Genomic DNA, 25,906 nt, shown 5'->3' on the forward strand with positions numbered 1-25,906 from the left:
CTTTGAAAGAGCATTATAGAATGGTATTTATGTAGAAGTTATATATTTATGAAGTGTAGAAAATTCTGGAGAAGTAAGTGTTTCTGACTGGATCATATATGATTTGATAGACATGTAGACAGAGGGTTAGAAGAGGAAACACTTTGTTTCCTTTCAAATTTAGAGCTTAAATAATTTTGAAAAAGAAGTAGTATTTCTCAGAAATAAAATATTTTAATGATAGTTGTTTTGGAGCAGTTTAAGATTTATAGCAAAATTGAAAGAAAGGTGTAGAGATTTCCTATATACTCTGAGCCCCAGACATGCAAAGCTTTCCCTGTTATCAAAATCTCCCACAAGACTGGTACATTTGTTACAATGGATGAACCTACATCGACACATTGTAATCATTCAAAATCCATAGTTTACCTTAGAATTCATTCTTGCACATTCTGTGGGTTTGGACAAATATGTAATGACAGGCATCCATCATTATAATATCATACAAGGTATTTTCATTGCTCTAAAAATCCTCTGTTCTCTGCCTATCCATACCTCTCCCCAATTTTTTTTTTTTGTTTTGATGCTTAATGAATGTAAATCAGGCCTAATGAAGACTAAATTTCCTTTAGTGTCCATTGAAAATGGAAAAGAAAGCAATTTGAAAATTGTGTTTTAAAAGTTGATGAGACTCAGACCTGAATGGCTTGGTAGTATATTCAATGGTTTTCCATTCCTTCAATACAAGATTTTAATTGAGTTAAAAAATCTTTTTTTTCCAAATATTAAAAAACCCCTATAAATCCTGTAATAAAATAAGCTTCCTTAGCCATGATGCCACAGAAATCTTTTTTTTTTTTTAAGGTTTTATTTATTTGAGAGAGAGAGAGATCACAAGTAGGCAGAGAGGCAGGCAGAGAGAGAGAGAGAGAGAGCAGAGAGCCCAACGCGGGGCTCGATCCCAGGACCCCGGGATCATGACCTGAGCCGAAGGCAGAGGCTTTAACCCACTGAGCCACCCAGGCGCCCCCCACAGAAATCTTTTAAATAATTAAGCATATTCTATTCTTAGATATAGAGATCTAAGGCCCATGATTGATTTGTGAAAGGTACAAAAATTATGTATTAAGAATTAATTAAATATAATCAAATAATTCAAATCATGCATTATTAATTATTTAATTTATTAATTTATTTATTAATAATTTATTAAATTTATTAATTATTAAACACTATTTAATTAAATAATTTAAATCATGCATAATTAAATAATTAAAATCATGTATAAGAACAAATCTAGGATTTCTGTATTCCTGTTTTAAAACTTCTGCCATTGGGGAGCCTGGGTGGTGTTGGTTAAGTGTCCAACTCTTGGCTTCAGCTCAGGTCATGGTCTCAGGTCGTGAAATCCAGCCCTGCCTCAGGCTCTGCTCTCAGTGTGGAGTCTGTTTAAGACTCTCTCTCCCTCTCCTTCTGCCCACCCCCCAAGCAAAACAAAACAAAAAAACAAAACAAACTTCTGCCATTAGTGCAGTGCTCTTCTGAATCTTGTTGGTCTCAGAAATTTTCATATTAATATGCTGTATGTACTTTTTATAAGTCATTATCAGTTAGTGACATTACATAAAGAGAACATACTCAGAAAATCAAAAGTGGTTATTATTATTTTTTATTTTTATTGGAAATACAATTGATTTTGAGAAATCAAACAATCTACTTTTCACTGAAGTACGATAAACTATTTTAGCTCTCAAAGGCAAAAGCAGTGTTATGCCCAGGAATTTTATGTTCTGGACTTTATAAGTCAGAGAAGATTGGTGTCCTTCAGTCAGTCCTATTTTTAAAATATGATGGCATCCAAGAGTTGGGATGTCTAGTTAGAAAAGAAGTTCAGAGCTGTCTAAATAAGAATGAAATGATTTGGATTTGTATATGTTCATTTTACAGGAGGAGGTAATCTCACCTAGGATCCTGGATCAGTTAGAATAGGATTTCTCAGACTGCAAAGAGGGTCAGGGATATAGAGACACTTAAAGATTATGTAGTCTGGAGCCAAGACAGCTTGAACACTTGTTAGAAGCCTTTACAGGTAAAATAAGTGGAACTAAATTTTTTTCTTCTACCTCTTAAATTCGTTCTTCCCATAGACCCTACTTCCTGCTAAGCCCTAATATCTACCATGTTGATGAAAAAGAATCCCCATTTTGGAATATGGAAATCATCATGGTTAACTCTAAAGCTTTCATTTTTAAAGGGGTGAAGTAAAGGAGGAAACTGAGGTCCAATGTGATAGTTTCAGGAATAAAACCATGGAAGACAGGGAAGAGTTAAGCAGTCTTCCCAAACATGTGTCTTCTTAGGTGACTATATCATTCTTTACTTCTGGACTTCTAGACTAATCTTTATGGGCTGTGCCAATATGTCTCAAAATAAAACAATATAGGGTGCCTGGGTGGCTCAGTTGGTGAAGCAACTGCCTTCAGCTCGGGTCATGATCCTGGAGTCCCAGAATTGAGTCCTGCATTGGGCTCCCTACTCAGTGGGGGGTATGCTTCTCCGACTCTGACCATCTCCCCTCTCATGCTCTCTCTCTCTCTCATTCTCTCTCAAATAAATAAGTAAAATCTTAAAAAAAGAGAAAACTATATATATAGTTTTTTATGTATATATAGACTATTGTCTATAAATATATATAGATAAATACAAATATGTATATAAATATATATATAAATTTTTAAATTGTTTTTGAGAGAGAGAGAGAACAAATATGAATGGGGGAGGGGCAAAGGGAAAGGGAGAGAGAATCTTAAGCAGGCCCCATGCTCAGCACAGAGCCTGATGTGGGGCTTGATCTTGCAACCCTGCAATCATGACCTGAGGTGAAATCAAGAGTTGGATGCTTAACCCACCGAGCCACCCAGGTACCCCGAAAACAATATCTTAAAAGTCAGCGTGTGTATGTGTGTGCACATGCTTGCGCACACATAACTAAGGATGACTTACAACTCATGCAATTGTATTAGTTTATTATGTTTGTTTATTTAAAAAAATGAGAATAAGTGCTTCTCTCATGGAGTCTCTGGAGCCAGATACACTGAAATGTCAAAACACTGAAATAAACCCCTCTTGTCTCCCTTTCCTAAAGAGGCCTTGAAATCTAATAAAAAGCTAGATTGTAGAGATGATGGATTTTTTCACATTCCAAAGGTTTATAAAGGGTCTATCAAGTCAAAAGAAGATGTTATAAAGTCCAAGGCTTCCACAGAAACCACTCTGCCTCTTAGTTCCTACATCCCTGGAAAAGGCTATCTGTCATAATTGTGTTCATTGCAGTAAGGGAGAAGTAACAAAAATAAAAAGCAATTCTACATCTTTCTAATATGCCATGAAACTGTGTATTTGTATCTACAGATACTCTTCTAGCTCTGAGGAGGCTGAATTTGAGGGGATTGTAATAGCCCAAACAAGAGATGCTAAAGAGTAAGTCAGGGATTAGGAATAAAGAATTAGAGATGCACAAGAGTACCTGAAGTCTAGAAATATTAGAGGCTGAAAACAAGGCTTGATAAGTGGAAGAGGAAATTAGAGGGAGGTGGGAGTGAAGAGTGCTTCTCAGATTCTTGGCTTGCGTTTTGAGGCTGTACAAGAATGAGGGCAGATTTGGCAGTTTTACTGGGTTGGATAATGTCTCCTCAAAATTCACGTACTTCTCGATCCTCAGAATGTGATCTTATTTGGAAAGGTCATTGCAGTTGTAATTGGTTAAGATGAGGTCATCCCGGAGTGGGATGGACCCTTAACCCAGTATGACTGCTAGCCTGATTCAGAAAAGACTCAGAGACAGAGACACGTAGAGGAAGACAAGCACATGACAGTGGAGGTGGAGATTGGAGTTATGTAGCTCCAAGGGCTTTGCCAGCCATCGCCAGAAGCTAGGAGAGAGTCATGGAACAGATCCTCCTTCTGAGACCCCCAAGAAAGAACCAACCCTGCTGACACCTTGGTTTTGGATTGCAGGCCTCCCAAGCTGTATGGGAGTAAATTCATCTTGTTTTAAGGCACTTAAACCAAGTGACAATTTGTTATGGCAGCCCTAGGAAACTAATATAGTGCACATGGGGGAAGAGGATGAGTAAAAGAGGAATCAGAGGTAAAGATGCCCAAGAGGCTGTTCTTTAGGAAGCATACTCTTCGCTGATGTTACAAACAGGAGGTAAATATAATAATTAGGCCTCCCATGGCAAGCGCTGGAAGGAGAAAGGAAATGGAAGAAAATGGAAGCCTGGGAAGTAAGTTCTTTTGGGAGCCCAAAAAGAGAAGCTGGAAAGGGCATTGTTATAGCAACATGGGTATGTAGAGTATCAAAATGTGTGACATAATCAATAGGTCATAGTCACAGGATGAACCAGTAGGAGAAGGCCTGAAAGTATATTTTATTTAACAAGTAGAAAGGCTGTATGATTGGGAGGTGGAAGCCAGATTTTATTGGGTAAGAAATGGAAAGTAAGGGAATGGGGTTAGCCATTAATTTTAGAGAGAGAAAGAGAGAGGGAGAGCACAGTGGGGAGGGCAGAGGAAGAGGAAGCATCTTAAGTGGAATCGGTTCTGAGTGCACAGCCCCAGGCAGGTTTAATCTCAAGACCCAGAGATCACAACCTGAGGTGAAACCAGGAATTGAAAACAACCAACCTTGATTATCCAACTTCACCACCCAGTTTCCTGGGGGGAATGGAAACTTCTATTTACTGAGCAACATACCAGGCCCAGGCTAGGTGGTTTCACAAATTTTATTTATTCTCCAACCTGTGGAGTTGGCCTTATGGCCCTATTTTCTAAGTAAGTAGGTGAAAACAACATCTATTCAAAGTCATTTAATAGAAAGTGGCAGAGTTCAGATAAAAAGCCAGGTTTGACTGGTGCCTAAATTCACAGCCTACCATTCTAACTCGAAATACTCTGCTCATTCATTCATACTGAACATTCTTTTTTTTTTTTAAACATTTATTTATTCATTAACACATTATTTACTTTATATCTTCCTAAATTAGCCATCTGTGAGGTTTTTTTTTTTAATTGTTGTTGTTGTTGTTGTTTTAATGAAAGCTCTGCACCCAATGTGGGGCTCAAACTCATGACCCCAAGATCAAGAGTCGTGTGTGCCAGGCAGGCACCCCATTTTTTTTTCTTTTCCTCTTTCTTTCTTTCTATCTATCTATCTTTCTTCCTTTCTTTCTTTCTTTCTTTCTTTCTTTCTTTCTTTCTTTCTTTCTTTCTTTCTTTCTTTCTTTTTGTTAAGATTTTATTTATTTATTTGACAGACAGAGATCACAAGTAGGCAGAGAGGAAGGCAGAGAGAAAGGAAGGGAAGCAGGCTCTCTGCTGAGCAGAGAGCCTGACATGGGGCTTAATCCCAGGACCCTGGGATCATGACCTGAGCTGAAGGCAGAGGCTTTAACCCACTGAGCCACCCAGACACCCCGTATAGAACATTCTTATGTCACTGCTGAGCATGACACATGTCCTGTGCTCCTCCTCATTATTAGTTGTTAAAGATGGTTACAAAAAAGCAATGTGATAACTTGGGCAGTCCATCCACTGTGTCCTGACATAGTCAAAGTCCTGTACCACTGAACCAGGTTTGGTCTACTCCAGGTTATTTCAGGTTTTTATTCATTTGTACCATATGCATTTGACAGTGAAGAAGTGAGACCAGTCTGCAACACGGGGTGCAATTTTTTTTATTTGTTTGCCTCAGGGAAGAGTGGAAGCAGGTTTTCAGGAGGAAGTGAGACATATTTTCCTCATAGGGTAGCTCCCTGAAATGTTTGTGGAATTTTGCCAAAAAATATTAAGGCTCAGGTAAAACCCAGCATGAGTTGTTCCAACTCTGAGGATTCCATGTTTTGGGTTCTAGTTTGAATCCTTTGAAAAGACATATAAACCTTTCAGTTTTAACTGCAAAATGAGGGAAACAAAGCACTTTTTTCCTCATAGATGTTTATTTTTACCAATTTAAATAAGTACCCTATTTTATCCTAATTTGTTGAAAACTTTTTATATTACTCATCAATAATTAGTATTGGTTTTAGTAGTCAATGGGTTCAGTTCTTCACTTTGCTGATTTTATCTCAATATGATCCACTTGAAATATGGTTTAATGAAATAGGGATTTTGTGTAACAACAACAGTTTATGCTTTATTTAAAATCATCTCAAATTATCTTAAAAAAAGTTGTTGGGAGACTGGGTGGCTCAGCGGTTAAGCGTCTGCCTTCAGGTCCTGGGATCAAGCCCCACATCGGGCTCCCTGCTCAGCGGGGAGCCTCCTTCTCCCTCTCCCAATCCCCATGCTTGTGTTCCCTCTCTCACTGTGTCTCTCTTTGTCAAATAAATGAAAATCTTTAAAAGAAAAAAAAAAGATTGTTAAAGGTTTACCTTATTTGTTAACTTCTTTCAGATATTTTTATCATAAGGCCATAATGTAATTAACAATATTTAACGATTTTTAAATTTCAATTTTAACATTCAATACTAATTATCTTCCAGTCTTGGAACATTTATAAGATTATATTTTTACAATCCTAATTGCAAATTTTTAAAAAACTGGCATTTTTCCTTATGCAAAGTGACCCATGAAGTAGTTTTTGGCTAGGTGAACTTTTAGATATGAAACATAATTTTCCAGTTTACCAAATGGATACATTCTAATTTTGCTCCATTCTGTGGTAATCATTGATTTGAGAAATGAGAGAACAAAGGAAAAATATATTCAATCCATTAAAATACATTGCTTTAAATATTAGCAATGTTCAAATGTAGATTTCAGTTTTTCCAAGAATAATATGTGCTTACTATTGTAAATTCTTCACCAAAAATCTCAGATTCTTACTCTCATCTTTTTGTCAATTATACCTCATTACATTATAATGAGTTATTGTACATGTTATTTCCAGACCAGGTAATGTTTGCCACTTAAAATACTCAGTTTTAAACTTTAAAATTTTTAAAGTGTTTTTGAGGCAATATGCATTGCAGTGAAAATCAAGAAATTTCAGAATTGTATTAAGAAGAAAATAGGCTCTCTATATATTTCCACCATGAACTATAAAATCCTATGCACATATGTAGCTTTAAAAAACCAAAACTGATGTAACAGATACCGTATCTCTCACTTAATATATCATCTCATATATGTTTCCTAGGCAACAAATTATATTTTTAATGGCTGCATAGTGTTCTGTTATATTTTTAACTAATCTTTTTTTTTGCAAAGTTATCCTTTCTTTTAATTAGAAAAGTAGTTCTAATAAATCTTATCTCTCATGATTTATAGTCAACAAGGAATCCAAGTATATAATGTGAGATTCTGATAGTAGTCAAGTGAATCTAGAACCAATATACATAGAGTAAGAAGAACTATTTTTTTGTCATTGTTTAAAATTAACAACATATTTAGTAAAATAAATTTTAAATAACAACATAAATTGTGGTGAAATAATAATCATAGAACAATAAATAGTTTGATTACAAATAATTTGTTGCTTAAAAAACTTACAAACTCCCCTGCAACTCCCTCTATTTTATTTTTTTTTTTAATTTTTTATTTTTTCAGCGTAACAGTATTCATTATTTTTGCAACACAACCAGTGCTCCATGCAATCCGTGCCCTCTCCAATACCTACCACCTGGATCCTCCAACCTCCCACCTCCCACCCACATTTTTAACTAATCTTGATAAATATGCAGAATGTTTCCAAGGGTGGTTTTATTAACTGTCATAGTAAATAACTTTGTTCATAATTTTTACACAGTTCACATACCTGTTTGATTAATTCCTTTGAATCTATTTCTTGACATAGAATTGGTAGGTCATAACATATTCACTTTTTAAAGACTTCTGATACATTTTGCATAATTTCTTTCAGAGGGCCTATAAGATTTATACTCAAAATAACATTTTTATTAATATACAAATACTGTTGGAAAAATTTAGAATTTAGAAATCAGTGGGAAAAGATAGCTCATATTTGTATTTCTTTGATCAAATATCTTTGGCTATTTTTAGTTAGTTAATATGTTTATTGGATATTTTGGTTTAATTGTTCTGAGTTACTTTTTTATATTCTTTGCCTACCTTTAATCCTTTTATATTTTGAAGCTTTTTATTGATAAGTATATTAATTCCTTGTATGTTTGTTACACTGTAATTTTTTTTTTAAGATTTTATTTATTTATTTGACAGAGAGAGGGAACACAAGCAGGGGGACTGGGAGAGGGAGAAACAGGCTTCTTGCTGAGCAGGGAGCCAAATTCAGAGCTTGATTCCAGAATACTGGGATCATGACCTGAACCGAAAGCAGATGCTTAACCTACTGAGCCACCCAGGTGCCTGCATTTTTTTTAATTAATTATTTTTATTCACATATAATGTATTATTTGCCCCAAGGGTACAGGTCTGTGAATCATCATACTTACACACTTCATAGCACTTACCATAGCACATACCCTCCCCAATGTCCATCCTCCAGCCATCCTATCCTTATGACCACCGCCCCCACCTGCAACCCTCAGTTTGTTTTGTGAGATTAAGAGTCTCTTATGGTTTATGTCCCTCCCGATCCCATCTTGTTTCATTTATTCCTTTCCTACATCCCAAACCCCCCACGTTGCCTCTCAACTTCCTCATACCAGGGAGATCATATGATAATTGACTTTCTCTGATTGACTTATTACACAGCAATTCTAAAATTGGTTTATTTATTTATTTATTTATTTATTTATTGCCATTACTCATTTAGGGAACATTGCTTTATAGAATACTTAACTTACATTTTACAGATGTCGCAGCTATCCATTTCTTTTATAGTTTTTTATTTTGTTGAGCTTGAGAAGAACCTTCCCACTTATAAAATATTCACCTACTTTTTTTGGTAGGACTTATAATTTTTTTAATTTAAATTTTAATCCTTTGGAAATTATTTTAGTAGGCATTGAACGAGGGGATCTACATTTATTATTTTGTTATCTTATTTTATTTTTAATGGTTAGTCTTGTCTTGAATCCATTTGTTCTATTACTGATTCCTTCTCCACTAATTTGAATCTGATCCCATGCCTCCTCATACTTATACCTCCTGGAGCCCACATTCCTCATAGCTGTCCAACTATCCTGTAGTCCCAGGCTTTCCACTCATATGCTTTTTTGGCCACTGTTCCTGCTCATGACTGCGGGCTCTTTGATTGTCTCTCTGAGCTGCCTTGATCCACATCTGTCACTCACCACCTCACCCCAGAAGGAAAAAGAATTCCATTCCCCACATTATAATTGCTAGCTCTTCTTAAATTTCCATATTACCAGTTTTGGAACATAGAATTTCTTTTAGCCTTGCAAAACAGATAATTTTCTAATGCTTCGAATCTGTTTTCATCTTTTGTCTACTCATTTTTTTCTTGAAGCTTTATTATGCTTTGTGCTGTCTCTCCTTGACCTGATCTTGCTTTTTGGTCTTCAAAACCATTCGCTCATGCTCTCTGGAACACCTGTTCAATCACAGTAAACTTCCCTTTACTTCCACTTTTTTCCCTAGCTGTGAAACTTGGTATTTCCCTTCCTCTGAGCTCTTTCTGTTGGAGACTGTTTAATATTTCATAGTTCACAAATCTCAAGGCAGAGAGGTGGGTCACATGCCCTCCATATATCCATATCCCACCTCTAAATCATTATTTCTCCACTCTCTTGACTCATCCCAATTTCTTTGAGCCATCTGGCTGTACTGCCCTCTATCATTACTCACTCCTATCATCTACTTACTACTTGAACAAAACCTTCCTTCACTGAACACTCTAGTGACTGGTGTCCAGTCATCTTTTCCCAGCCTTCTTCTGTTCTCAATATGGGTGGCTTCATATCTACATCTAACATGACCTCTCAGTTTTTGATCTCTACAACTCAAGCAGTAATCTTTACTATTTCTCACCCAATCATTTCTGTGGCCACACCCTGGACTTTTTATTATATGAAATTATTCCTTCCTACAACTTCAAATTCAGAAACTCTCTAGGCATAGCACTCTCTATTCTTTTTTGTTTGTTTGTTTTGTTTTGTTTTGTTTGTTTAACACCAATCCAAAGATTCAGACCTATACTTGTCCTGTGGGTTCATTAGGATGGCTGATTCTTTGACTCATCTATTTTCACTCTCCATACTCTTACTGCCTGGAGTAAGATGTTTCAAAATGGATTCCATGTTTCCATCAGCACAAGTCAGTGAAGAACCTAAGAACTCTGTGTGGTTCTGGTTCGTCCCTTACCAGCTTCTCCCCTACAACTACAGCACCTTCACACCCTCATCTGTTTTGAGTACTTCATGACTTAATGTCCCCATATCATCTTGTTTATGCAAATTACTGGAGGGATCCATATACTCCCAAAGAACATGAGCAACTTTCCTGGCTTTTCTGGGCCTGAGAGGTTTCCCAGGATGCTATCTATGTAGAGTACGTCCTTGACTTAAAGAGTCTACATGTTTGAAAATTTTGAAATCCCTTAGTTTCTTTTTATATATCTCCTGTCTTCATCTTCATGCCCTGCTTAGTGACAAAAGAGCTATCAAGAGCCCCTGGCCTAAATTCTCAAGTTCAGATTCAAAGAGAAAAAGTATTTTTACCTAGTAGCTTTTGCACCAGTCCTAAGATGGACAAACTTGCATCATGAACCCACTCTGTAAGCATTTGCTGGGTTGGAAACATGTAATAAGCCTTTTGGGGCAGGTTTGAGTCACGTACCACTTCTGAACTAATCACTGTGGCTAGGTGCATCTGGAGCTCAGATTTGTAAGATCTGAGTCTCAACTTTATTCTTGGAAACAACTGAATCACATGGAGTAAATATAGGAGGGAAGCCTTCTCAAAGTGGAAATGGATGTTGAGAAGATGAAATTTTTACTATCCATTAAACTGGTGACACACAAGTTAAAATGGAAGCACAAATGGTGCTGATTAAACTTGTAAGACCGTCTTGTGAATAAAGACTGTGAATGTTATTAGTGCATAGATTTTGTGACATTTACTCAGCAGCATTTTTAATATCTTCATTCTTGACTCTCTTCTTTGTAGTTAGGTTACAAAAGAATTAAGCTTTGTATAAATAAGTTTTGTTTGTTGTAATCCCCTCTAGTCATCATTACTGGATTTTATTTTAAATTCTGTCTGTTATAATAATATTTTGAAGATAAAAAATAAATAAGGGAATCCTTCTTTACACAAATACTTTTGCAGCTAACATTTAAGAAGGCATTAACAAAAAACAAGAAAACATGTTGATGCATGATTTGGGAGATAGCAATAGAAATTATAACTAAATTTAAAAAGCTTGATTGTTAGACCAACTCAGATCTTAATTAGTCATGTGACCCTGAAGAAGTCTCTTTATCTTTTCAGATTTCAGGTTTTTGTCAACTTGATTATACTAATATGAATAATAGGATTTAAGTTTTTCATCATAAAATCAGCACATTGCAAAAAGTCCCTGAATTATTCTATTAGAGTCTGTAATTCCATATTTTAATGCTACATGTGGCCATTAATTTTCAGGTTCATTTCTCTAGATGGTTATGGATGTCCTTCATTAAAGCTTTTTTTTTTTAAGATTTTATTTATTTATTTGACAGAGAGAGATCACAAGTAGGCAGAGAGGCAGGCAGAGAGAGAGGAGGAAGCAGGCTCCCTGCTGAGCAGAGAGCCCGATGTGGGGCTCGATCCCAGAACCCCGAGATCATGACCTGAGCCGAAGGCAGCAGCTTAACCCACTGAGCCACCCCAGGCGCCCCTTCATTAAAGCTTTTAATGGGGGTGCCTGGCTGGCTCAGTTGGTGGAACATATGATTCTCAATCTTGGAGTCTTGAGTTAGATCCCCACATTAGGTGTAGAGATTACTTAAAAATGGAAGTAAATAAAGTGTGATAGTACTTAAAACAAAAAAAGCTTTTGGGTGCCTGGGTGCCTTCAGGTCAGGTCATGATCCCAGGGTCCTGAAATGGAGCCCCAAGTCAGGCTCCCTGCTCAGCGGGGAACCTGCTTCTCCTCCTCCCTCTGCTGCTCCCCTGCTTGTGCTCTCTCTCTGTCAAATAAATAAACAAAATCTTTAAATAAAATAAAATAAATAATAATAGAAAAAGCTTTTAATGAATTTTGGAACTCATCACATGCATCTCTGATATGAATACTTAACTAAATTTAAATAAACAAGTATCTATTAAAAAGCACCTATTGGATTCAGTTACTTGTGGTTAGTGATATAGTACATACAAGAAAGAGTAAGACTCCATCCTTTCTAAGGACACTTAGAAATACCTGTTTTGAGAAGGCAGGGTGAGATAATATACACAACTTTCCTGCAGGGCAGACAGTAGTAAAGACCACAAAAGAACTAAAAAGTGCTGTGGGGTTTCAAAGAAGACAAAGATAAACTTTGAGATTAATCGGAAAGACTTTATAGAACATACAGTAATTGGGATGATCCTTGAAGGTCTGATGGAATTTCAATGAATAGGCAAGACATCCCTGATTGAGAAAACAGCATGAACAAAGTTACAAATACAGAAAAGAGTGGGACAGACTTATGTAGAATATTTAGGGACTGGGAGAAGATAAGGGTGGAAAGATACATTGGAGTCGTAGTGATGAATCTTAAACGCTGGCATGAAGACTTTGGACTTAAATTTTTAGTTAATTTGCATTCTTACAAGTTTTTGAGTAGCGAGTCATACAATCAGTGCTGCATTCTGAGTCAGAAATAATTATTTTGACAGTTTCTTTAGATGAGGATAAATACAGGAGTGGTGTACATTTTTTTAAAAGAAACCCGATAGAGAAAAAATGGTATTAGTAGAATTGGTTTAAAAAATACTAAAGGATTCTGTTTTATGGCCAATTCAATATTAATTGATACTGTCAAGTGGCTGTCCAACAAAAGTAGTATAGTTTTAAATTGGATTAATAGCAGTATCTTACCCAGGACAAAGGAAGTCGTAGCCCAACTCTGTTCTGCTGTGGTCAAATTGTTCTCCTTCTTTTCCACCAAAAAATTCCCAGAAATCTAGAGGCATAACTCAAATTGCTCCATAGAAAAGGGCAGTTTCCCTGAAATTTTGTACTTACCTGTTCTACTTAATTCTACTTAATAATGTGTTTATTTTATTTTAATATATAAATATGCTTTAATATATAGACTATCAAGTAAGACTCCTTTGTTATGCAAAATTTATCATGTGGTTGTAAGTACTTTCTGACACACAGTCAATTACTTCCAAGAATACAGGTTTCCTAGTTTCAGAAGTGCACAGCCTTAGCAGTGTGTGGACCCCACAAGCTCTTAATAGACTAACAATTCATAGGCTCACAATGCAGATTTCCATTAATTAGGGTTTGTGTTGCATGGGTTAACCTAGACAGTCATATTACTGCTAATGTTAAAGTCTTTGGCAATATAGTTGCATAATCATATATGTGAACTTGTTACAGAAAAATCCTAAAAGCATTGTTATATTTGAAAATGGAGGGCTGTATGTCCAGCTCCTGAGGTGGTGAGGTAAGAGGTTGAGCGACTTTGAGATACTAGGTTTGTTGTGACATTTGTGGGCTTTTGTGTTTTGTTTGGTCATGTTCCTATCTTTAAAATTAGTGCTTTGAGGAACACATGTTGAGTAAATAAAGTTTTGTGAATTACTATTTAGGAAATTTTAAAATTAGAATAACTTTTCCTTGCTTTTTACTTGGCCTTTAGCTAGTTAATTTCTTTTATACTCTCTTCTCTATTTTAGTTACACCAAGATTTCTGTGAAAAAATTTTAAAATTTATTTATTTACTGAGAGAGGGAGAGAGAGCACACATATGAGTGGGGGGAGGGGTGGGGAGGGGTGGAGGGAGACAGAGAGGAAGAGAGTGAATCTCCAGCAGACTCCCTAATGAGCACGGAGCCCAACACTGGGCTCAATCTCAGAGCCCTGAGATATCATGACCTGAGCCATAATCAAGAGTTGGACGCTTACCCGACTGAGCCACCCAGTCGTCCCTCTGCAAAAACCATTTTAAGAGTTACTAATCTGAATGGGAAGTTTCCTTCCCAGAGACTAGCTCCAGACCAGCTTTTAGTGATTTGGTTGCCAGACCATGTAGTTCCCTTGACTTTCATGTTATTTTAATTACAACAGAATGGGCACAAAAAATCTGGTTATTTTAGCCATAATACTGAATGGATTGTATCAATTCAGAGATATCTGCTTATTTGCCCTCAATGATTCATCATAGTTTATGGAGAAGAAGACCAGCCCCAAAGTCAGGAGATTAGTTTATTTTTGTTTCTTAGTAAATTGTTTAATTAAGAGGTTAAAAATGCCCAGCCCTCATATATTTTACCATTTAGCCTCGGTGCACAATTTTCTTATCATTATTAAACTATAGTATAAACTCATTCTTAATGTTAAGGAATATGCTAGGCACTGAGGAAACCAGGTTGAACAGAATAAGGCTCTAGCCTTTGAACAACATGGGGTTAATGTTAAGTAGGGAAATAACTGTGAAACAGTATGACCAATGCCATCATGGCTGTATGAATCAGGAATAAAGATGCTCAGAGGTGGTTATGAGTAATTCTAACATCAGAGACAGTTTCTCAGAGAAGGTGATGATATTGTTACATCTTGACATCTAACCAGCAGTTTGCCAGGCAAAGGGGAATGTGTCCTGGGAAGAAAAAAGAGACTTAAAATGCGTGATGTTGTTTATGGAACTATAATTAAATCGCATTGTGGACTGAGCAGATGTGGCTGGAAGTTTGATGGGAAGTAGATTCAGAGGTGCCTTACATATCCTGCTAAATAGCTTGGACTTGACTGAGGGTTTTAAATGAGCACAGTAGCAGAATCCTATTTGTATCTATGGTGTACTGGCTAAAAGACCATGTCTCTTGGAGCACCTACCTCTTCCTCATGATAGAGATCTAAGGGACAGTAAAGAAGATTGGGTGAGGCTGTACTCACGCACTGATGTGTAAGTTTTTAGATTGATTAGGCCTTTGTCCTAAGAGGTAGGTTGGATGTAGATGGAAAAATATGACAATTTAGATTTGTTGAGTGTAGAAAGAGATATTGAAATTGAAGATGTAAATGTGGGTTTAACTATTGATTAGAATTGAAAGTCTTTCCTAGAAACTGCTGTACTTAGAGTTATATATTGAAATATCTTAGGAACAGGCTTGGAAAATTCTTATGTTTTTCCCATTTTTTGGTCTGTTAACAGACGATATCTAAATAGCAAAATTCTTTGAAATTATGAAAGCTTTGAAAGCCATATTTTAAATGTGATTGAAAAAAGAATGACCTCCTTTATGCGTGTGTGCGCTTTTTTAAATAGACTTTTTTGGCCACAGATTTTGGCTCTGATGCGTTAGTTTTCTGTCAGTTTCTCTAAAGATCCAGGGATAGAGTTTAAATTAAGGATACATTCCAGAGTACCCTTCAGGGGAGGAACTAGCTGTGCTCTGATTTTTCTTTAGCGACAGTCGGAGAGCATTCTGAGAAACGTGTATGGATTATGTAATTAGTCACTTAGGGCCCTTGGCCTCCTGCTAATCTGGCCCTCTTGAGAAGCCGTGCTCTGGGAGCAGCTGGGTCAGACTCAGTGCTGCTGTTGCCTAGCAGTCCCCGAGGAGCAGTCATAAGGGGTTGTTGCCAGGCAACCAGGGGGCCATGGTGGTGGATCATCCCCCATGGAGTTTTACAGTAGTGGGGCCGCCCCCATGGACAAAGCAGTACAGTCTGGCAGGGGTCCAAGTCTCCCTGAGAGGCACAAGGGTTGTTAGCAGTAAGTATTTGACCTTAGAATCAAAGATGATAACTTATGTTCTATGAACATGCAAGCAATTTATGGAATTATTGATGTAAATTTAATTAAACATGAACTGGGAGCAAGTCAGGTAGCTGTAGCAGCTAAAGTTCCCATTTCAAATACTTTCTTCCCAGTTTTTTTCTCCTTCAGGCTTAGTTGCAAGGGAAGGTTTCTGGGTAATAGAAAAGTAATTTTTCTTTATGCCTCATGGAATATGTAACTTTCCCTATTAACATTATTTAGCCAAAGTAAATACTCACATTTGAGAGAAATCAGCAAGCTAACTCTGGTCTGGTCAAGTCAGAAGATAATTCACCAGGCCCACTTATTTTATTTTTACTATTTAACACGGTGCATAAATGACTCTTCAGGAGAGTTGATAAAATGTCAGAACTCATCAGCTTTCATAAGAAGGCTGAGTTCTGCTTTTAAGATTTAAAGTTGCCTTTGTTGAGCACTGGCTTCTCCTGAAGATCCAAGCACATATTTTGGAGGCCAAAATTGAGCTCTTTAAATATCTTGGAATAGCACACAGTTGCATCAAAGGCTAAAGTGTGAAGCAGAGGAACATGCGGCTGTCAGATTTGAGAAATAATTAACACTGACCAGCTAGAGACAAATGATATGAATGAACTTTATTTCCCTTCATCCCACTTAGTTTTCATCTAGTACTCCTGGCCTTGGGCTGTCACTGTTTGCCTGCTGCTGTGGGGACAGAGGAAGCTTCTTTGTTGCATTAGTGTCTATATTCTTTGAAGGAACTATTTTCTTTAAAAATAACAAGTTAAAAGCTTAAAAATTCCTCTCAAGAATTTCACACAGATTTTTGTTTTACACACATAATGCACACTCACTAATGTGTCTAAGCCATTCAGTTAGAGGACTACTTGGATATTTATATCAATACTACATAGAAAATTTTAATGTTTTCTAAGATGTATTATTTATAGCTACTTACTATTTATAAGTGATCATTTTGCTCTTTTTATCGTATGTATCATTGGTAGGAGTATTCTATTTATATAAAGTTAGAGAAGAGTAGTAATAAATCTAAAACATTAAGCACAGTATGTACTGAGCTTTATTCTTTTTGACTTCAATGAAGTACCCATATCATTTAAACCTCCAAGTAACTGTATATGATGGGTACTATTATTAAGATTATTTTACATGTGGGGAAGTGTAGGCCTGCCCAGAAAGGTTAGGTAATGGGACCAAATGTACACAGTGAAGATTTGTAATCAGAAAGTATGTCTTTAGAATCTGTGCTCTTGATCATTACAGAATACTTTAGGTTCCATGTTGTTTCATGAGGGCAACCCAGTGGGTATTCACAACAGACTTGTTTCAGGTTCTAATGATATGATGAGAGAATGCAAGAGAATGCAACTATGAAATCATTTTACATAACTAAGTTTGCTTATTTTATGCTATGGGCCAGTAGTCCACAGAAGGGAGCCTTTTAATTATGCTTCTTTACATCCACCCAAATTCTGTGAATGTGTAAGATAAATTCAGGCACTTGGCATTGAAGTTGTTTCTCTTCAGTATGAGATGAGATATATATATATATATATAGATATATATATATATATGTATATATTGGTGTATGAGATGTGCAAAAATGGGAAGTGATTAAAAGAAAAATTAAAGGAAATGAATAAGTGAATTGTTTTTGCATCAATTCTCAAAAAAATATATTTCCTAGAGCTTCGAGGCAAAACAATAAGTGTTAAGGAACTACTGTTTATTTTATTTTATTTTGGAACTACTGTTTAGTCATAAGAGGAAAATAATATAGGGGAGAAGCCCCAAAAGAAAATATCTCAAGAATGTTGTGAGGCATCATGGTGCATAGTGGATCAATCAAAGGCTTTAGAGTCAGATAGAACTGAATTTGAATCCTGTCTCTGTGGCTTATTAGCTATGTGACCTTGGGGGGAGGTATCTCGCCATTTCTAAGCTTTGAAAAAAGTCCTCTATGTGGTAGATTAATTATGATGATGAAATGGAATAAAATGTTAAGTGTCTAGCAAGGCTTATCACACAGAACACGTGTTTATTAAATGTTAAAATCCCTTTGTCTCCTCTCCCTCACCATAGCAGTACACTGACAATAAAGTAAAAAAAGAATTATCCTGGGGACCAAAAATGTTAAGGGAATTTCATAGTGGGATTAAGGGAGCAGAATTTGTCAACATTAAGACAAAACTGGTCAACTTTGCCAAATTCCTATATAAAAGCAGTTGTACAGTGCAGGCAGTACATTTTTAATTAGAAAACTTCATTTTACTTTGCCTATTAAAAATGTTTATGATATCAACTTGAATCTAAGAGGACAGCTGGCTGTTTAACTATTTGTATTAAATGAATGGGAAGCATGAATAAATGTCTGATTCTTAGTCATTTTCATTGGGTCCTATTAATTCATTCTTCAGCTACTGAGGCTTTATTCTAAGAACGTTTAATAATTTCAGATAAATTAGAAATATGACATGTAGGTAACATTTGATTTTGCTTGTTTGTATATATTTCTTATCAACTACTCTAGCTATAACCCGTTTCTCTCCTGAAAGGGTTTGTGTTTCTTCTGCAGTATTTACCACACGATAGACAACAATGTTTGCTGACTGAATGAGGGGACCAGGTTATTTAGAATTTTATATATGTACAATAGCTACTAAAGCTTTTGAAATTATAGCAGTTGCCGAGGATTTCATTAGCAGGTTGGTTTAAAAACTGTTATAGAAATCAATCATATAGGACATCTGGGTGGCTCAGTTGGTTAAGGGAATGCCTTTGGCTCAGGTCATGATCCTGGAGTCCCGGGATCCAGTCCTGCATCAGCATCAGGCTCCCTGTTCAGTGGGGAGTCTGCTTCTCCCTCTGACCCTCTTACCTCTGGTACTCTCTCTCCCTCTCTCTCAAATAAATAAATAAATCTTTAAAAAAGAGAAATCACTCCTATCTAGTAGGAAAAATAGGAGAGAGTAAGTTTGAGTTAGTGAGAGGGAAACTTAAGAATAAGTAAAGGAATTTGAATAAAATAATGCTAATTTTATTGTAAAGACTTTTATAAACGAATACATGAGTTTTCCATATTTTCACATTCAAGGTATAAATTTATCTTTTTAGAAATACATAGAGCAAGGGTGAACACAAAACATTTACAAATCTTTAAAGTTATGATGTATCTTTTTCTCATGCAAGTAAAGATGTATGAATTTTCCATTCAGTAATCACTAATTGAGTATTTACAGTATGTCATGCTAAGTCCTGCGGATGGATGAAAACAACATTACCACTCAAGATGTTCACAGGCTACTAGGGAAGATTGTCACACACAGTGCCGTAATGCAAAGCTGACCATGGTTAGCACATCAGAGTTTTGAACATAGTGATTTAGTGGCCGGGATTATGATTAGTGTCAAACTGGAGGAATTCCAGAGAGCTTTAGAAAAGGAGCATCATTTGAGCTGGAATCCTTTAAGGATGGTACAGAGTCTGCTAGTAAGAGCAAAGGGTGATATGCATTCTAGGCAGAAGAGCAGTGTGTTTTTTATATGGCCTATTTGTGCAGTTCTTTTGACATCTGTTGTTAACCCAACATAGCCAAGGGGTTCAAACCAGCACATCTTATCACATCTTGTGCAAAGTCTCATGCATGGAAGGTACTCAGTAAGTATTGGTTTTGAGTATCTGAAAGGAATAAATGAACACACTTTTAGATCCTTCTAAATATGTGACGATAATTTCAAGAAAAATTGTACTTCATGGAAGCTTATTTTCTTTACCTGATTATGTCTATGCAATTTAAAGGAGAATTCAAACTTTGTAAACTCTGATTAACATTCATCTCACCAAATTTTAGGAAAATAGAGCTCATGGTCTTTATTCCTATCACTTTGCCCTTCTTCTCTACTTTCTTTGGTTTGTTTATATGCATGTGTTCAAATATATTCCTCCCTCCTTTTTTTTTTTTTTTTTAGTCTAAAAGAAAAGCATCCTTGAACTGAGGCTACAGTGCTGTTTATATATGAAGTGATGTTTGGGTTGATATTTTGTGTTTCCTCTTTAGAAAAGCAAAACAAACTCATCCTGTTATATATAGTCCACATTTTCCAGTTAAAACCTACAACACAATGATAGAGAATAGGCAGATAGTTCATATTGAAAAGGGTCCCCTAATGTCTAGAGTAATTATTTGGGTTTTAAGGAGATTGCATGAACATTTGTGCCACAAATGACAGCTTATTTTAGTTATGGTAGTTTCAGCCAATTAAAATTTGTCACTGTTTTGAGGCCCTTCTCCCTTTCTTTCCTCTTTAGATTCATCATGTCTTGGAAGTCCAAATATGTTAGATTATGATTCCTTTGGCATTTTTCTCCCTCTGGAAGCCAAAACAAAACTCTTTAGAACATCGCAGTCCCAAAGGGAAGCTGCAAGACTTAAAAGTGTGATCACAGCTACCTTTTCTAGGATCCCAATCTGAATCTAGGGTTAACACATAAGAAGCACAGTTTTTATCTCTGCAGTCCTTCAGGGAGGGTAATAGCAGTATTGTACATTTGGTATTTTATTGTATGGGATCTCCCTTGATTCCCAGAACAACCTAGAGAGATAAGCAGGATAAATATTTCCATCCCCATGTGATAAGCAAGGCTCTGCCATTTACCTAAGAAGAAAGGAGAGATGATTCGTCAAAGTCAACAGGTGACAAGGGATGAGCCGGAACTAGAGCTAAGGTCACTGCTTCTGCCTCTTTATTACAATGTCCTTAGGACTTTCTTGTGCTCTGGGTTACTTGTAAGCTATGAGGAAATATGGAAAGCAAAGGAAAGAGAAGTGTAGTGACATTACTTGAAAACTGTCTTAAAAGATGGCTAGCATAGTGCTATTGGCACTTGGGAGACAAGATACTTTATTTCAGAATAATGATTCAGTATTTCCACTATGTATAATTCTTGGGATTCATACAAATGGAAAGTTCAGTGAGTGTCCCAACATGAATGATCTGTGGAATATGGACTGGAAGGGGCATGTGTCAAACCAGAGAGCCTAGTGAAAGATGTCTTAACATGTCTAAGAACTGAGGGGGTGGAGGAAGGTGTGGGCCTGTGGGAATGGAATTGGAAGAGTGAGCTGAGGATCTTTCTGAGCCTGAAATAGACCGAACTTGGTGGTTTATGAGGAAGAGGGGAGAGGAGAAAACAGCAGACAGCACTGGACCCCTTCCTGCTCTGAATAACCCTCATCAAGTTAGACAGAACATACAAGCATAGGAATATTGATGTTACTGGCCCCACATTTTGTATAAAAAGGAACAGATAAATCTCTGTAACATGAAACATGGTGCTCTCATCTAGAACAACTAGGCATTTACCACGTGCTCAAATACGTGAAAGGGGGGCTTAGTTTACCCAGTGATCAGTTGAAGCCACCTCCATCAGGAATCTATGTGGAAATGAAAATAACCAAGTTTTCTGTATTATTAGTTGTAAAATAGGGGCTTTTGATATATAAGTACTGAAAAGGATATGAACAGGAAAACCAAACAAGTGGGTCGGGTGCTTATTCACAGCAAATTTTCAAGTTACCTCTTGATGTCAAGGCAATACCTGCAGGCCAAATCTCATTGGGGTTGTTTTCTCTTCCAGAATTCCAAATATTATGGGAAAAACAAGGTTCTTCCTTCTTGGCATTGGAATTTAAAGATGAACTGCTGTGGGGATTTATTGCTTTTAAAATCACACGTTTGAGAAAAGTTGTCAGTCAACTCATGAATCTATTTCCAATAGAAATTTGAAAAGCTGAAGAAAAATATGTATCTTGCTATATTGTTGATTTTGCTATTTAGTAAGAATGTGTGTGACTGCTCTTGTTAGGCAGTCTTGGAAGCAAAACAGGAGAAAGATTACGCAGAATACAGTTGATGAGTTTGAACAGTGAACAAATGAGAAGAAACACGCTCCTCATTTATAAGGGAGTATTGAGCTGCTTACACAAGGAAATTTATCCTCTTCCTGCTATAAATCAGGAGAGTGTAAAAATGAAATCAGGATGGGGAATGAAAAAATAACAATGAATGTTGTTTTAAAATTGTGTGGCATTGTGGTGTTAAATTAGACAGTGTTATTGCCCAAGGAGCCATTTGTTCTTTTCCAAAGTAGACGAAGAATGAGAGATGTTAATCTTAATAAATCTTTCCCCCCCTTGTTTCTTTCAGGGATCACAGTATACTGAAAGGCACACGATCAAGAGAATCTGGGGGAAGCTGGGAACCATCAAGTTATTGAGGCCACACAGGGAGCAGGACAGAAGTAGGTAAGCTTTTGATCCATTGATCGCGCTATTGAGGATGTCCCTAAAAATGTCTTTGTTACTATAAACCCAGATGACAGCAAAGAAAAGGTACAGTGGTAGGTCTTTATTTTAGAAAACAAATCAATACAGTTTAATCAAAGCTTAATAGAATCTATTGTCATTGTCAGATTAATAGCAAATAATGCATGCTGAGAATCCGAGATAGACATTTTCATCCTGGTGTTTGCCAGAGACCAGTGATGAGTACAGAGGTGGAGCCTGCTTTGATATTTACATTCTTAGCTGGGCTTATTTAAATTGTTCTTAACAGAGGAAGTCAGCTTACCAAAATAAATGTTTTAAATTTATAGCCTTGAAAACAGAAGAGAAAGTCATTCTATTACCTATTGGGTCAATTCTAATCTGCTCAGAGACCATAGTAAATGCAACCAAATATTTCTTGATGACACTGGTAGACATAAATCTGAATTACTCTTTTTTAGAGAAACAGATTTCTTTGTGCTGGTGATATGTCTCTATATATCTATATATCACATATTTCATATTTATAAATATATATATGACAATGGTGCATATATATATAAATGACACCCATTTGTACAGGTGACTATGAATATCTATCTATCCAAATATTTGTATATACTCATATATCTATATAGTATATATAGTGTATGTATCTATATTTATATCTATATCTATATTTATATCTGTATATGCTTATAGACACCTATCATGGGTGTCTATAAAAAGGAGGCTACATTCATATCACAGTCTTAAAATTTCACGAAAATGCTGTTATTTTGGTAGGACTTATATTTGAGGCCACTTCAATCTCTTAGTGATGCATTCTCCCTGCCAGAGAGAGACACTGACACCCCGCATCCAACGTTGTAGTTCAGAGGGCTGATCAGAAAACATGGAGCAAGCCTCAGACTGTGTGAAGGGCCCAACATTCTCCTCCTACTCTCAGATTCCCATGAGAACAAAAAGCTCCAAGGGAACAGAGAAGAGTGGAAGATATTAAATTTGGTTTAGGCTCATTGCCTGTTTTTCTCAAAACCAGTACAACTTTATTTTTAATAACCCACAGTAGTTTCATGGAGACAGTGGCGATGTGTTCATTTTCATGTATTATCAGAGCATTTTTGCTTTCATGGCCAACTTTAAATTTATTACTGTAGAGAATAACATGTCTTAATTGAAATTACCTTTTATTATGAAGCAATTTATACCAATAATTTTATCAAGAGCATTTCCCTTTCTCTATATACAAATAACTAAAATCTCCATACTAAGAAAAAATAGCAAATAAAATTGTAAAATTTAATTTTTTGTTTCAGGAAAATTGAGACTAACATATTTATTGAGTCTTTATTGTGGGTGGAGTGTATAGTGGTTTATAAACATAATCTCCTGTAATCCTCACATGTGAGAAAGGTAAGGAAAGTATGATTTTTCCCTGTGATAAAAATGCACCTTGCCAACTGCACACATTTAGCCAGTGGGTGGTGAAGTTAGGATTTGAGCCTAATTTTGTCTGATACTTAAGCCTATGTTCTTGACCAGCTTGGGTAGGAAGATTTGGCAGGAGCTAAAATATTCTGTTTAGATGAGCAAAGTATCGTGTTTTCATCAGGTATTTATAATCAGTGGTTGAAAATACTCATTTTTTTCAGGAACACATTATCCCATATTCTATGAACTCTACAAAAGAGATGAAGATATTTCTGATTCATTTAATAAAAAGTATAACACAAACACACACACACACACACCTCTCCAAAACACTGATAAAAGTAGGACAAAAAGGAGAATCACAGAAATTCATTGAATCAACTGGATATAGAAATGTAGAAATCAACAAAATAGAGTAATACAAGTGATGTTTATTCTAGGAATGTATAAGTAGTTCAATATTGGAACATTTATTAGAATAATTCATAGTCATAGGCTAAAGAATAGAACCCCTCCTTTTTTTTCTAATAGAATTGCAAATAACATTTGCTAAAATGCAAATGTATTTCTTTTGAGAAAACACACATACAATCAACATAGTAATTTAGAAATAGTGAGATATTATTAAATTGTGAAAAAGCAATTTCAAGAAAACAGAAAAATGAGGGTTTTTCTGTTTTCTTGAAATAACTCCAGAGGGTTACTGGGTGCCCAATTTCATCATTTACAGTTAACATCATTCTATACATTCTATCCAATACAACAAATTTTAAAAATGGCTAACATTTTAAAAGTTCTTATATATGCTAGAAAGTATTCTAAATACTTCACAAATATTAAATCATTTAACCTTCACAATCCTAGGATATGAACTATTATCATCTTCATTTTATAAATCAAGAAGCTGAGGCCCAGAGAAGCTAAATAACTTGACCAAGGTCACACAGCTAGTAAGTGGTAGAGCTGACTAGAACTAAAGTGGTTTAACTCATGTATCTCTCAAACGTTATAATTACTAGAAAAGAGGAGACATCTTTTTCACTTAAAAATGTTTATATTTTTTACTAAAAATCCCAAGAAAAGTAAATGAAGAACTATTGGAGTAAGAAACTTTATTAAGTGGTCATACAAAAGATAAGTGTGAATAAATCCATTGACTTTCCTATAACAGCTAAAACATGATGAAGAAATCCCATTTATAATAGCAATGAAACATTACAATCAGTAAACTGTATAAGAATGTGTAAGACTTAAATGAAGAAATAATAACATTTTATTGAGAAACACAAAAGAAGATTAGCAGTAATGGAGATTTACAATGTATTCCTGGATGAGAATAACAACTATTGTAATTGTGTTGGATTCCCCAAGTTAATTTACAAAGTTAGTACAATTCCATTTAAAAACAAAGAGATTTTAGTGAGATGTTGGCAAAATGATTACTAAAATTATGTGGAAGAAAGGGAAAACACATTTTTGGGAAAGAATAATGAAGAAGGAATTTCATTTCCAAATATTAAAAAAGATTATAAAGTTATAACTACTAAGATGGAATAGTACTTTTTTAAAAAAAGATTTTATTTATTTATTTGACAGAGATCACAAGCAGGCAGAGAGGCAAGCAGAGAGAGAGGAAGGGAAGTAGGCTCCCTGCTGAGCAGAGAGCCCGACCGGGGGGGGGGGGGGGGGGGGGGGGGGGGGGGGGGGGGGCTCCATCCCAGGACCCTGGGATCATGACCTGAGCTGAAGGAAGAGGCTTTAACACACTGAGCCACCCAGGCACCCCAGGAATAGTACTTTTTACTAAAATAAAGACTTAGAGGAACTAACCTTGAAAATTCTCCAGATTTAAGCATATGAAGATGATGTTTAATAAAGACAGCATTTCATGTTGGTGGAAGAAAATATTACTACTTCAACACAGTTCCAATAGTTGGTGAATGTTAGGAAAAACTCTAAAGTTGGATCTTTTATTCATACAATATACTATTATCTCTTGATTAAAGAAGAAAAAAACAGTGAGACATAACCAGAAGAAAATGGCAAATACTCTTATAATCTTGTCTAATAAGACCTCAAAGGTAGAAACCATAATTGAAGCTTGATAGACTTGAATATGAACATATCAAAATGTCTATAAATATAAGGAGAGAAAAGACTCAAGCAGCATGCTTAGCAATGTGAAATTTGAAAATTATTTTTTCTTGATTTTTTTGGAATTAATAGATCTGCAGTTTCTTGCTAATATTCCAAATACGCTACT

General features: G+C 35.9%; 1 protein-coding gene across 8 annotated transcripts in view; it reads left to right on the forward strand.

Annotated features, from left to right (window-relative positions):
* Positions 1 to 25,906, forward strand: part of PKIB (cAMP-dependent protein kinase inhibitor beta) — a 111,977-nt gene that overhangs the window by 3,585 nt on the left and 82,486 nt on the right. For 3 of the 8 annotated variants that reach the window (XM_047734923.1, XM_047734929.1, XM_047734930.1), the window contains exons 2-3: positions 1,927 to 2,068; positions 22,091 to 22,188. The gene's annotated coding sequence lies outside the window, so the exon portion shown is untranslated. Of the gene's footprint in view, positions 1 to 1,926; positions 2,069 to 4,390; positions 4,469 to 15,750; positions 15,840 to 22,090; positions 22,189 to 25,906 lie in introns of those variants that run through there. The other 5 variants (XM_047734932.1, XM_047734928.1, XM_047734931.1 and 2 more) reach the window with 4 other exon arrangements.

This window comes from Lutra lutra, chromosome 6 (genome assembly GCF_902655055.1).
Source record: "Lutra lutra chromosome 6, mLutLut1.2, whole genome shotgun sequence".
Classification (NCBI taxonomy): Eukaryota; Metazoa; Chordata; class Mammalia; order Carnivora; family Mustelidae; genus Lutra; species Lutra lutra.